This window comes from Rhinopithecus bieti, unplaced genomic scaffold, assembly GCF_001698545.2.
Source record: "Rhinopithecus bieti isolate Rb0 unplaced genomic scaffold, ASM169854v2 scaffold_29928, whole genome shotgun sequence".
NCBI classification, from domain to species: domain Eukaryota; kingdom Metazoa; phylum Chordata; class Mammalia; order Primates; family Cercopithecidae; genus Rhinopithecus; species Rhinopithecus bieti.
Genome location: NW_016814053.1, coordinates 2,916,885 through 2,931,972, shown reverse-complemented (window position 1 = coordinate 2,931,972; position 15,088 = coordinate 2,916,885).

The following is a 15,088-nucleotide window of genomic DNA, read 5'->3' as shown; positions in this document are numbered from 1 at the left end:
CCTTTCTGTAAGTCTATACATATTTCAAAATAAAAGGTTTTTAAAGCTAAGGAAAAAAAGTGGTTCCAGCTGGGCGCGGTGGCTCACACCTGTAATCCCAGCACTTTGGGAGGCTGAGGCAGATCATGACATAAGGAGTTCAAAACCAGCCTGACCAACATGGTGAAACCCCGTCTCTACTAAAAATACAAAATTAGCTGGGCGTGGTGGCACACACCTGTAATCCCAGCTACTCAGGAGGCTGAGGCAGGAGAATCACTTGAATCTGGGAGGCAGAGGTTGCAGTGAGCCCAGATCACGCCACTGCACTCCAGCCTAGGCAACAGAGTGAGACTCCGTCTCAAAAGAAAAACAAAAAACAAAAAACAAACAAACAAAAAACTGGTTCCATAAGGTGAAAACATTGCCATGTGGTACATTTCTGAAGGGAGTGGCCATATGGAAGAGCTTCCTGTTACTGGATTTAAGTTCTACAGATATTAATGTATAAATTATGTAGGAAGAATGTTGGACACTAGAAAAGAAATCAGAACAATATTTTGCTTAAAACATCATAAAATATAACCTATTTGTTTAGCAGATTTGGGAAAAATAGAAATAATAATGTGCTACTTGTGCTTTTTCTATTTTCAGAGCCATAACCTTCAAGCCAGTAAAGTAGTCACTGAATGGACACTATGTGCTCAGATTTGAGCTTGGTCCTAATAAGTCCACAAAATCTTATTGGACATATCTTTAGTACCACAAATGAGAGGTGCAAAATCCTTTTGGTCTCACCCCTTGGAGTTAATGCTTGCCTGGCCAGACTTAAGCAATAGGAGACAGATGTCAATAGATACATGTTTCTTCCTTTTGTTCCGCAGGCAAACAGTTCTGAGACATTTAAAAGAAGATTCCATAAAGATTGAGTACCAGTCATCCAATTTAAGAACTCAGTAATACATCACAGTATTCCCCACCCACCACCACCGCCATTCCCTGTTCAATTCCCCTGATCCCTCACTTTAGCACAATGGGATCACTACCAAGTAAACTTCTTGTTCAGCCTTTGTTCTAGACCAGGGGATGTCCAATATTTTGGCTTCCCTGGGCCACTTGGAAGAAGAATTGTCTTGGGCCACACATAAAATACACTAACACTACTGATAGCTGATAAGCCAAAAAATAAAAAAACAAATTTTTTTAAATCTCATAATGTTTTAAGAAAGTTTACGAATTTGTGTTGGGGCATATTCAAAGTTGCCCTGGGTCTCATGGGGCCGGCAGGCCACAAGTTGTGCAAGCTTGTTCTGCTTTGGAGGATGGTAGGGGGTTGTAGGAAGTGGGAAGAGGATGACAGAGACTCAAGCCAAGAAAAAGATAAAAGCTTGCCCTTAAGGACAAGTTTCAGGACAAACTTGTCAAGGACAAATATGGAAGAGATACCAATCAGTGGGAGTACATTATTAAGTTCACAAAATACTCATACAAATGTCTGCAAATGAGAATTTTATCCAGTGAACCATCTATACCAGATATAGGCCAATCATTACAGATAGAACAAGCAAAGATGGCATTCTTTGCCCATGAAGATTGCTCAGGAACCAAATCAGGTTGGGTTTACTTTATGCCACATGGAAAAAAAGGCTATCAAAAGACTTCATGAGCACTGCTCAAAAACTTCTTATACATATAAGCTCCTAAGGAAGTCCATCATTAGTCAACAACAAAGATGAAAAATGAAATCGTTTTGACCTGGAACAGAAAAGATGTATTTCAGATTTTTTTTATATGAAAGACAAGTCCTACAATTTATTATTTTAAGTGAGAGATTTCTCTTGTGGAATATCAGAGAGAAAATATTTGGTTCATTTATGCGAGGAACAAAAAAGCAGAGAAACCTAAAAGAAACACAATCAAAGCAAAAGTCTAATTTGTTAACAAAATAAATTCAGCCCCATTGTTAATTTTTGACAAAACAGCTGCCTAACAACTTAAACTAACTGCAATCACATTATTTTATAATCTGCACACAAAACTTTTTGTTGCTTTTTTTCTCCCCAAGTTTCCTTTATGACGTTTGTTCTTTTTTTAAAAAAAAAATCTATTAGCCACTTAAGAAAAAAAATAATAAAAATCTGAAGTAAGACTACAGATAACCAGTGTCCAAGTTCCTTGCTACTCTGAAAAATCAGCTGGAAATAGTCAACCACTAAGCATAGTGTGTCTCAAATCTGCTTCAAGGAACCAGGAAAGGTTTTGAAGATAATTGTGAGGCAGGAGAATAGGGCCTGGAGGCAGGGAACCTAAGGACTTCCTAGAACTAAATCAAATGGAAACACTTCAGCTATGACAGGAAATATCCTCTTCATTTACACAGGGCATACACAGAGTAAATAACTTTGTAACTTCACTTTAGCCTATTCATTTACATAGGGCATACATCAAGTAACCAATGGAAGCATCTAGAGGGTATTTAAATCCCAGAAAATTCTGTAACTGGGCCCTTGAGCCGCTTGCTCAGGCTTGCTCCCAACCTGTGGAGTGTGGTATCATTTTCAGTAAATCTCTGCCTTTGTTGCTTCATTCTTTCCTTGCTTTGTGCATTTTGTCCAATTCTTTGTTCAAAACACCAAGAACCGAGACACCCTCAACCAGTAATAATTGGGCAAAAGGGCTTCTTCTCCTGGGATGAATGGCCCCTCCCAAGTATGGTAAACACACACACAAAGGATTTTAGTGTAAATGAAAAGGATAAAAACACTGTTTGACTCAGATGAGTTCACTTTCTTCACTTCCATATATAATGCAACTGATAAGGATGACTTGAGTTTCTAAATCCCAAACCAATAAGGCATTGTTTCCTCAATATGTCAAATCATGTTGTTTCCATTTATCTTTTACAGAGTTTCTCAAACTATGAGATGCAAGCTTAACATTTTCTAAAATGTTTTCTCAAATAGTAAACCCCACTTCAGTAAGGCCAGGAGCACCATATAATTCAATGCACAAGTGTACCCGGCCAAAGGGGGAGTGAGGGCCAAGGAGGGTTGGTCCCAGGAAAAATGCATGAATATAAATGTTATTTGCAAAACTTCACAAAATTTCAGGGATCTTAGGTCCTATGAAGCCCAGATCACAGGTTCAGAACTCCCTACTCTATTGTTCAACCCAAATAAATAAGGTTTGTACTTTACCATACTGACTGAGAATTTGTTGCTGAGTCAGTCCTAACTTAGGCATAAAACTTGTTACAAACGTGCCCTTTTCAAGGTAAAAGAAATTTTATTTTTACCAGCTTAATAAACTGTATTGTCCTCTGCTGCACAACTTACATTTTTATCTGAATAAGATCTTCAGAGGATAGCTTCCAAGCATTTTCTCTGCAATTTGTCTTCTGCCCCATGAAAAGGTCACTCTCTTGCCTTTTATGACTAACATTATGGAAAGCATATCCAGAAGTCCCAACAGTTATAATCTTGCAATATTTATTTTATAGCATTTTAAATTTTTACTAAAGTGAGTAGAATTTATCAATTGAAGCTATTGGTTATAATAGTTTAAATGAGTAAAATGACATAAGAACACACACTAACACACACAGACTCAGCCGCCAAACCCATTTAATCGATAGTAAAAGGGAGGGAAAAAGCATCACACTTCATTTCAGGATGCAGTTATTAACCTTAAACTCAATTGTGTTTGTGACATCATCATCCCTGTACTTTAGTATAGAGGGCCCCAATATTTGAATGATCTTCAATAATGAAAGTTTTTTGTTAATCTTTAATTTTCTAAAACACCACTAAAGTCATGGTAAAAGGTCTTTTTTAAGTATAAACCAACAATACAAAAAGAACAGAGGAGTAGGCCCGGCATGGTGGCTCATGCCTGTAATCCCAGCACATTGGGAGGCGGAGGCAGGTGGATCACTTGAGCTTGGGGGTTTGAGACTAGCCTGGGAAACATAATGAGACATCGTATCTACTAAAAATACAAAAAAAAAAAAAATAGCCAGGTGTGATGGTGCATGCCTGTGATCCCAGCTACTCATATGAGATGGGAGGATGGCTTGAACCCGGGGGATGCAGGTTGCAGTGAGCCAAGATGGCACCACTGCAGCTTGGGTGACAGAGTGAGAAAGTGTCTCAAAAAAAAAAAAAAAAAAAAAGAACAGAGGTGTACTTCTGTTTCAAGCAATTTAGTGGAGTGAATAATTTGAGAAAAACTCCTAGGACAGATGCCTAAAAGTTCTGGATAAAAAAATTTTAAATCTCCTTAAATTCATAGCTGGGCATTTGAGAATCTCCTCAAAGCTAAAATGAAGCAAAACTTGAATCCAGTGAGGTAGCCAAGTCTGAGTTAACAGCTACCACTGGAGCTTCTGCTGTCACTGATGGACTGGGTCTTTAGTTCATTGGTCTTTATGCAAACAGAGGCACTGGAGAAAAAGCCTAGCTCGAGAAGTCAGATGACACCCACCAGCAACTCCCTCAGTGGAACCAGGAACTAGCCCCCAGAGACGGAGATAGTAAAACAAAAGTGCCTATTTCACCTGGGCTCTGGAAAAGAAAGAGAAAAAAAAATTTCCTCCATGAGTTTCTATCCAGAAACTGGCCCTGTACACCAAGGCGAAATTTGTACAACCCTTAGGTGTGAAAAATCCCAAGGTGAGAATTTAAAACACCTCCAAGTGACTGGTAGAAACAAGTACAAATCCTAGAGGAACATACCTTGAAGCCTGGTCTCCAAAAATTTATACAGATGACATATCAAGTTAAGTTCAAAAACCTGTACACACAAGAGGAGACAAATTAACATGACTGACACTCAGCAGAACACCAACAACCATATCAGACTCACCGTGACTATATATACAGATATAGAGAACATAATTTCATTGAATTTATTTAAATATAAAAAGATAGTACTTTGAGTATGGAGAGGCAGATTTCATCTGTAGAGCATCTAGAAATTTAAAATATATCATTGAATTTAGAAACCCAATAGAGAGATGAAAGCTTAGGTATGGTTGAAGAAATAATAAACTTGAAGTTAGTTCTAGAGAAATTGTTTAAGATAAAGAGTAATAAAGAGATGAAAATATAAAAGAAAAATTAATCAATATTGGGGACAGAGGGAGAATGTTTAACATATCTCTAATAAGAAATTAGTAGAGAATACAGGAATGAGGCAATATTCAAAGACATAATAGTGGAAAAATTTCCAAAACTGTTGAAAGTCAAAAATCTGCAGATTCAAGAATACTGATGAATCCTAAAAAGACTGAATAAAAAAATTATACCTAGACACTACAGAAGAACAAAAGACAGACTGCATATAAAATAGTTTAGGCCAGGCACGGTGGCCCACACCTGTAATCCCAGCACTATGGGAGGCCAAGATAGGCGGATCACGAGGTCAGGAGATCGAGACCATCCTGGCTAACACGGTGAAACCCCCCTCTACTAAAAATACAAAAGAATTAGCTGGGCGTGGTGATGGGTGCCTGTAGTCCCAGCTACTCGGGAGGCTGAGACAGAAGAATAGCGTGAACCGGGGAGGCAGAGCTTGCAGTGAGCCGAGATCATGCCACTGCACTCCAGCCTGGGTAACAGAGCGAGACTCCATCTCAAAAAAAAAAAAAAGTTAGTTTAATGACTGGCTTCAAAACTTCAGAGGGTCTGCTCCAGAAAGAAGCAAAATGAGCCCAAAAAGACGGTCCATGATGCCAGAACCAACGATGAGCACAATAAACACAAAATATGTAGGAAAATCTAGACTAATATTGACTGCATAAGGCAACAACAACAGTAATACCTAAATTGTGGGGTTAAAATATAGAGAATTAGGCTCAGGTGTGGTGGCTCATGCCTATAATACCAGCACTTTGGGAGGCTGAGGCAGGAGGATCACTTGACGTCAGGAGTTTGAGAACCAGCCTGAGCAACATGGTGATACCCTGTCTCTACTAAAAATATATGCCTGTAATCCCTGCACTTCGAGAGGCCGAGACGGCAGGATCACCTGAGGTCAGGAGTTTGACACCAGTCTGGCCAACATGGTGAAACCCCGTCTCTACTAAAAGTACAAAATTTAGTGGGGTGTGATGGCGGGCACCTGCAATTCCAGCTACTCAGGAGGCTGAGGTGGGAGAATCGCTTGAACCCAGGAGGTGGAGGTTGCAGTGAGCCGAGATAGCACCACTGCACTCCAGCCTGGGCAATGAGAGTGAAACTCTGTCTCAAAAATATATATATATATATACACAAAAATTAGCCAGGCGTGGTGTTGGGCACCTGCAATCCCAGCTACTCAGGAGGCTGAGGCAGGAGGATCACTTGAACCCAGGAGGCGGAGGTTGCAGTGAGCTGAGATCACACCACTGCACCCCACCCTGGGTGACAGAGCAAGACTCAGTCTCAAAACAAAACCAAAACAAATATACATATAATATATAAATTATAATATATAATTTTAAATTATATATTTTTAAACAAATATATATTTTATATAGAGAATTAAACAATAGCATGTAAATTAGGAGGCAGGCAAAAATAGTGATTAATATGCTTGTTAGAACTTTAGAAGAACCACAAAAAAATTAAAATGGCATCATTTTCAATAGGGGGGAAAATGGAATTCTAAAAAAAATTTTAATTAAAAAATTGGAAAAAAATTACCCATCAATTCAAAAGAGAAAAAATATGTATATAAAAAATAAGACAATTACAAAGCACAACGTAAGATGGTAGAAATGACTGCAAATGTATCAGTAACAAAATGTTAAAGGACTAAATTCTTCAGTAAGAGAAAATACATTTCATTGTAAGGCCCATGTCTAGCCACCTGTTTTGTAAATAAAGTGTTACTGTAATAAAGCAACACTCATTCATTTAAACACTGCCATGGTTATTTCTGTGTTAAAACAGCCAAGTTGTGCTCTTCACCAACATCGTATTCTGGGTTTTCTCATCACAAATCATTGTGCCTATTTGTACAAGGAAGATCTGAACAAGCTTTTAATGTTCTGACTCAAGCCCATATGAATTGCTAGATGCCAACGGCTTACTACAATCTTTCTCTTTACTACTGGTAAAACCTTCTGCCCATATAAAGCCTGCAGGTTGTATAGTATGAGGCATCATCAAGTTTAAGTGTCCCTCAAACCAAGTCTACAGTTCTGATGGTAGTCTTGAAGGTGTCCCATGCTATATACAACCTTTGTTGCTTGCCGGAAATACACATTTCTCACAAATGGGCTTACCTCCTATGAAATCCTTTTGCTTAGCTTGTTGGTTATTTAGCAATAAAGGAGCTTAACTTATAGAGGATATGCTTTTGCAGGTAGTCCATGATTTTAGAATGCTTTGGCTACAATACAGGCTTTTGACCTCAGCAGGAAATCCAATTAAGACTGGCAGATTAAAAGAACTTTTAAGTGCTCTAATACTTCCTAAGGTGGTAATTATTATCAAGGTTGAAACTCATCCCAAAAAGGAATAACACAAATGCTAAACAAGGTGTTCTGGCTGGTCACTATGGAAGACAGGCATCTTTTGCTAAGACCCTAGCACTCATGAAACCCCAAAACCACAAAGGGTCTCTTTGTGTACCTCCAAAAGGATCCATATAAGTACATCCTGCAGTGAGTTTTTAATATGTCCTGTCCATTGTTTGCTTATTCTCAGGATAGACTGAAGCCTTTCCTTGCTAGGAAGCTATGGCTCTACAGTAGAAAAAATATCTGATGTCATATTGCCAACCTGTGGAATTCAAACATCTCTCTAGTGGCAGGGGCCTCAATTTTTCTAGGACTGTTATTAAAGAGCTTTGCAAAGCCCCTCCACTTAATCAGAACATTCCCTATCTATATTGCCCCAATATCCAAGAAAAGTAAAGAATAAATAAAACTCTGAATCTCAATTTTGCGAAGTTCCCAGAGACTCTCAAAGTTATATGGTCTAAGATATTCCCATAAGCTTCAATGAGTCCACTGGGGTCTATCAACTCTTGCTTTATAAGTAAATACAGGCCTGCCCAGGCATCTAGGAAAATTACATCTGATTCTAGACTCCACACACTACTGGCAAGCAGATAGGACCAAATATTGCAAGGAACTCATGCTAAACATCCAGTCTTATCAATAGATAGGAGCAGCCTTTCCCCCAAATCCTCCCAAATTTCATATAACCTGAAACCCAAAGACTTGGTCTTCTGAAAGAAACAACTTACTCATGAACTGGCTAAATAAAGCATACAATCAAACTGAGAGTTGGGATTATCACATTTTCCTTTTGGAGGAGCCACCCAGCTTCCGCTGGTTCCATTTCCTTGTAATGAGATCAAATGATTTTCTGGGTAAAATACAAGGATAAACAGCCTATAAAAAAAAAAAAAAAAAAAAAGCTCCTGTCTCCACCAAAACTATGCGTGGGATCTTTGAGACCTTTTGTGGGAGCTAGCTTTTGAATACAAACTTTCACAGAAGGCTTGAAAGAGAACTAGGGAACAGATTATGCATATTTGGAGACTATCTCACTTCACCCAATTTGACAAGTAAAACACACTACTTCTCTTTCACTTTAGAACAACCTAATTAATAGTCTTGACACCATAAATTTCATTGCCTGGAGCCAGACCACTCTTCAAAAGTGGCCCCAAATCATAGCAAAAGGATTTGACAATACCCATAGGAGTATTTTGACCAAAACCAGACGACTAAGTGGCCACCAGTGAGTGGATTTGTAACACAAAAACCTACTGGCTACTACCCACAAATTGCACAGAGGCTTGTTATTTTGGTAAACTCCTAACTGCCCTCAGGATAGTCCCCGTTATCACCCAAGATCTGTTTTGATTCATCAATTTACCCTCTTGGAAAAAGAGAGAGCTTCATGAAAGGAGAGAAAGTGGGTCTTGGTTTGAGAATAGAAACCTTAATCACTCAAATTTTGGATTGCTTTCTGCTGTCTTGAAGCTTCTTCACTTTGTAAGAGGCCTAGAAGCAGAGAGGCTCCTGCATGCTATGGTTCAGAATGAGAAAAGCAGGAAAGCTCTAATAAACAATGCAACCACAACTACAGAACTCTTTGCCCAAGAGGTTCAGAAAATGGAACTGAAAAGGAGCCCATTAGTTATATTGGTGTCTTGAGAGAAAATGTGCTCTTTTAGGGGGAAATGGTGTGCTTAAAGCCCTGCAGATGTCTCTGGCATCTTTAACAATACTAAAGAGATCTGGTAAGCTAACCAAAAAATCATAAAATTAATTAACTTTATGATTTGACTAATAATCCCATACCTGGTACTGCATCTCATTATATAGGAGATAAAATCTGTTCTTCTAGCTTAATTTGGACACTCTTGACTCACGGCTGACAGGAAGACAATAAACTGATCATAATCCTTTCTCTTGGTATATTTTAGTTACAGGGGCTCAGATGGTGTGTTCTCAAGTTTTAAATGCTGCTGTTCAACTGCTGTCTTACCACATGATTAAACAAATGATCATCCAACAAAAAGAACAGAAAAACCTAACACTTGAATGTTGAAACAACCATCTGGGAAATGATATATGATCATGAGACTATAAATAGCAGTGAAGATCTAGACTGATCACATCCCCAGTAGTGAATCCATCAGCTCAGGCCAAAGAATGGCAATAAGGGGTGAAAAGAAAACTGTTTCCTCTATATTCACATCACTTCTGACACCAAATGTATGGGAGCTTTCCACACCAAGCAATTCTCCATTTCTCTGTGGATACCAACAGGGTGTCCTACAATTTAATTCTGACACTGACTATACAGAGACAGTGCAGACTCCACAGGTTAAGGGCTCATTCCCACAAGACTGCCCCTTTCCCCACTTCAAATGCCAATCAAAAGTCCAAGCCTCCCATATTTCTGACATCTATAAATCAGGGGTTCCTATGAACCCCTCCTAAGGTTCAATAACTTACTAGAATGGTTCACTGAACTAAGGAAATGCTTATTATTTCTGGCTTATTATAAAGGATACAACTCAGGAACGGCCAGAGAAGAGATGCATAGAGCAGCATGGAATGTGGGAAGGGATATAAGTTTCCATGTGCTCTCTAAGCATACCACCCTCCCTGTACCTTCACGTGTTCACCAACCCAGAAACTCCTAGAACCCCTTTATTAAGGGTTTTTAGGAGGTTCCATTACATAGGTATGATTAACTCAATCACTGATCAGGGGGTAAGGTTCAAAGTTTCAGTCTTCTAATCACAAGGTTGATTCCCCTGGTAACCAGTCCCTATCCTGAAGCTATAATACTTAGGGGCTTTCAGCACCACTCTTTTCATTAAAATATAAAAAGACACTCACCATTCACTCCGGAGATCTCAAGTTTCTAAGAAGCTCTTGTGTCAAGAACAAGGAATAAGATTTAAAAAGATATTCCTATCACCCCATCACTAATGAAATTGCAAGAGTTTTAGGAACTCTGTGTCAGGAACTGGGGGGCTAAGACCAAATACGTATTTCATATTATGTTACAAGGGGATATACTAAGAACTGACACCATCTGCACCCATACAGCTTACTGTCAATATCAACAACTGTTGATAGCATTCATTCACATAGCATTAATATTCTAGGAAATTTACCCGGAAGGTAAATTTGCAAATAATTTTATTTGTTCATTTCAAGACATAGTCATAATCATTTATCTGAATACCAAACTACTGAACATATCATAATCATTTATCTGAACACTAAACTACTGATCTCACCTTCATCAAAGTATATACTCCTTTCTCAGAATACAGCATTGAATGTCTGCTTCTCAAGATTCACTTCATTTTATTTTATTTTACTTTTGAGACCGAGTTTCACTCTTGTTGCCCAGGCTGGAGTGCAGTGGTGCAATTTCAGCTCACTGTAACGTCCACCTCCTGGGTTCAAGGGATTCTCCAGCCTCAGCCTCCCAAGTAGTTAGGACTACAGGCGTATGCCACCACGTCTGGCTAATTTTTGTATTTTTAGTAGAGACCAGGTTTCACCATGTTGGCCAGGCTGGTCTTGAACTCCTGACCTCAGGTGATCCACCCACCTTGGCTTCCCAAAGTAGTGGGATTACAGGTGTGAGCTACTGTGCCTGGCCAAGATTCACTTTAAAATCCTATCCACAAATTTGTCCTATCATAAGCCCCCAAATGAAAAGACCCATCATAAGCCAGACCCTCAAGGAACCGAAAATATCCTGTCTTTGCTGTCCCTCTAAGACATTATCAAGATGCTGTCAATGTAGTGATCAATAGGATTATGTTGGTGTATTTCAGGAAGACAGGATTTTACAATAGAGTAGGAAGTTTAAATTACAAGGTGCCATACAGAAAAGTCCCATGTAAGATTAGTGCAGCATAGCATAGGAGAAGTTACTACACTAACGTTCTCCCAAAGCGTACTTTAAGAAATACTGATCTCTTAGGATATTTAAAGTTGTTGCTTTCAAAAGGGATTCTACATTCAAACAAACTTGATTAATACCAGGTTGAACAAAGGTAAACTGGTCTTATTGGTAATAGGTACTGTAAACATCCAACTGGAACGTACTGTATTGACATACATGTGAAACTCATTTGACCATAAGCATCGTCCTCATAAATATCTTGTGGGATTAGTGTTCTACAGAAAATAATTTGAGAAACATTGAACTCTACTAAAGTCAATGATCCTAGGTTCAAGTCTTCATTCCAACACTTACTTGTGATGTAACCTCACCCAAGTCTTAGTCTCTCAGTTTCCTTATCTGTAAAATAATAACAATATTCATAATAATAAATATGTGCTCTTCCAAACCACTAATTAAAGGTTGTTGTTAGAGTCACATGAGATAAAGAACATGAAAACCCTTTGTAAACTCTAAAGCAACAAACACATGAATAAAACAGCTTTTTTTGTTTTGTTTTGTTTCAGAGATGAAGTCTCGCTCTGTTGCCGAGGCTGGAGTACAGTGGTCTGGTCTTGGTTCACTGTAACCTCCACCTCCTGGCTTCAAGCGATTCTCCTGCCTCAACCTCCTGAGTAGCTGGGACCACAGGTGCACACCACCATGCCCAGCTCATTTTTGTATTTTTAATAGAGATGGGGTTTCATCATGTTGCCTGGCTAGTCTCAAACTCCTGACCTCAAGTGATCCACCTGCCTCATCCTCCCAAAGTGCTGGGATTACAGGTGTATGCAGTGAACAGAAGGTTTTTACAATATCTCACATTAGAGATAAGGGAAATCCATGGGTATCATGAGACAGTATTATTAGTGAAATAAAATAGAAAATATTCTATTAAAAATTGTTTTTTGCGGCCAGGCGTGGTGGCTCATGCCTGTAATCCCAGCGCTTTGGGAGGCCAAGGTGGGCAGATCACGAGGTCAGGAGATCGAGACCATCCTGGCTAACATAGTGAAATCCCATCTCTACTAAAAATACAAAAAATTAGCTGGGCGTGGTGGCCGGCGCCTGTAGTCCCAGCTACTCAGGAGGCTTAGGCAGGAGAATGGCGTGAACCCAGGAGGCGGAGCTTGCAGTGAGCTGAGGTCTCGCCACTGTACTCCAGCCTGGGTGACTGAGTGAGACTCTGTCTCAAAAAAAAAAAAAAAAAAAAAGTTGTTTTTTGCAAAGTTGGATAACTAGCATAATTGGGGCCTTCTTTGGTGGCTTAACTGAAGATCAGTGGTAAACAACAGAATGAAAAAATACATTCAGCAAAAAAGAATTTATTAAGATGACAGTGCCAAGACACTAATATGATTCCTTTTGAATTTGGACACTTCTCCTTGGTCTGATAAATTTTATATTGATGCTTCTGAAACAAAACAAAACAAAAACCCTCAGTAACCCAACTGACCTTTTTATTCCTTAGTGAGTGCCAAGCATCAGATTAAATCTGATCTCCCCATATGTACAGGAAGAAGTGTCACTGATGTAACCAAAATGCCTTGTGAGTCTATCTTTTCTTAACACAAAGAGTAATGAAATTACTACAGGCATGGGTGTCACAATAATACAAACTGTCACCTGATAGATCTCTTAAGTCAATAGCCCTTTTTGATCAAAAATGAGTTCTATTTAACAATGTGACTAAAGCATTTAACTTTACAGTTATATCACATAACATGGCTTCCAGTAACACCACTCAAACAAAACTTTGTGAAGGAGGAAGAAATCTATTGATTGAGAGGAGATTCTAATACTTGCTTTCTATCTATCTGCCTTTACATGAGCTGTCTAATGAGGAAACTTCAGTTTATTCACCTCCCACTAGACGTAATGTTCCTAGACTTCAAAAGGTTATTAGATACAAGAAACTGTCAACTTCTAACTTTACTAAGGTCATTTTAAAATTACTATCATTTTCATTTTAGAAACACTAAGAAGCAGAAAGATGTAATCTCAGAATAAAGGACTGCTCTAAAGATTAATAAAAATAACGGCTGGGCGCGGTGGCTCAAGCCTGTAATCCCAGCACTTTGGGAGGCCGAGACGGGCGGATCACGAGGTCAGGAGATAGAGACCATCCTGGCTAACATGGTGAAACCCTGTCTCTACTAAAAATACAAAAAACTAGCCGGGCGACGTGGCAGGTGCCTGTAGTCCCAGCTACTTGGGAGGCTGAGGCAGGAGAATGGCGTGAACCCGGGAGGCAGAGCTTGCAGTGAGCTGAGATCTGGCCACTGCACTCCAGCCTGGGCAGCAGAGCGAGACTCCGTCTCAAAAAAAAAAAAAAAAAAAGATTAATAAAATATACCACAATGCCCTATTTTGTGGACTATAATTTCTTTGGAAACTCATATCCAAGACGAGAATAAGTAACGGATCATTTTATGCAGTTTTTATGTACTCAGCTAAATATCAGCCTGAAAACTGGGATCATTTAACAACCGGAATTTACATATTAACATTGAATGTAACTAAAAGTGTTTATATGCAATATATTACTAAAAGTTACCAAGCAATTTGGCTTCTCCAGCAATAAGGTGTCAAAGCATGCACTGACAAGAAGCTTGAAAATCACACCAAAAAAATAAATAAATAAATAAAAGGAATCACATTCTTGACAGGTTTGCAAAATAATACTTTAAAAAATTGTTCCAGTTATGGTGCAAGTTGCAGACTATTAAGCAGTAGGGTTATTCAACTGAAATCTACCTTTATGAACATTAGACTAAGAAACATTTGTAACAACATAAACATATCTCATCCTTTCCTTCCTCCTCCTCAAAGGAAACAAAATGGCAAAATAATTCCTCTTTACCACCTTCAAACTTAAATTGTCCCCATTCTCAGTAGACAACTAAAGTAACTGTCTAAAATGATTTATAAGAATTTGCTCACTAAACATAAAATCCAAATATAAAAGTTACATTAAACAAGCCAAACAAGGCTCTTTTAGACTCAGCCTGCTTTCACACGAAACAGCTATATTTGAACCCAATACATACTATTTTTAAGTTCCAGGATTTCAACTCTGATGCTTACAGAGCATAACATTGGTGTAATGAATTATGAGCTATAATAAAAAATAGATCCCTGAAAGGAAAACTATACTCATTTCACCTTTCATTACCCAGCGTGTTTGTTGTGTCTGATTTGGCCCAGGAATTACTTTCGGCCACATACATGTACTCTTTGCTCCCTCTGACCTTGGAATGTCAGAGTGAGAGAAGTAAACCATAGGCTTGAAATGAGCATTCTCAGATAATGAAATACACATGGAATGAGCTGGGTGAAGTTAAATCAAGACACCATTGTTCACAAAGTCCAGAGAGGTAACAGCTGCACTCATAATTTCAACTGAAAAGTCTTACTCAAAATGGTTAGGCAGTAAGAAAAATTATCTCAAGTAAGACGTCCAGAGGTAAGGGGTGTTACATGAGGACTTTCCCTTTGCTTTTCTGAGAGTCTCTTGGCTATGCCATCCTGTTCATTGGCTTCATCCTCAGGCTGTGAGATGATCTCAAAATTATGTGCATCACTTTAAGATAATGCCAAACTCCAGAAGAGAGAGAACTATCTATTTTCTGAGTCTCATTTTTAAGAGGCCTTGCCAGAAGACCACAACATCTCAATGGCTCTTTTTGGAG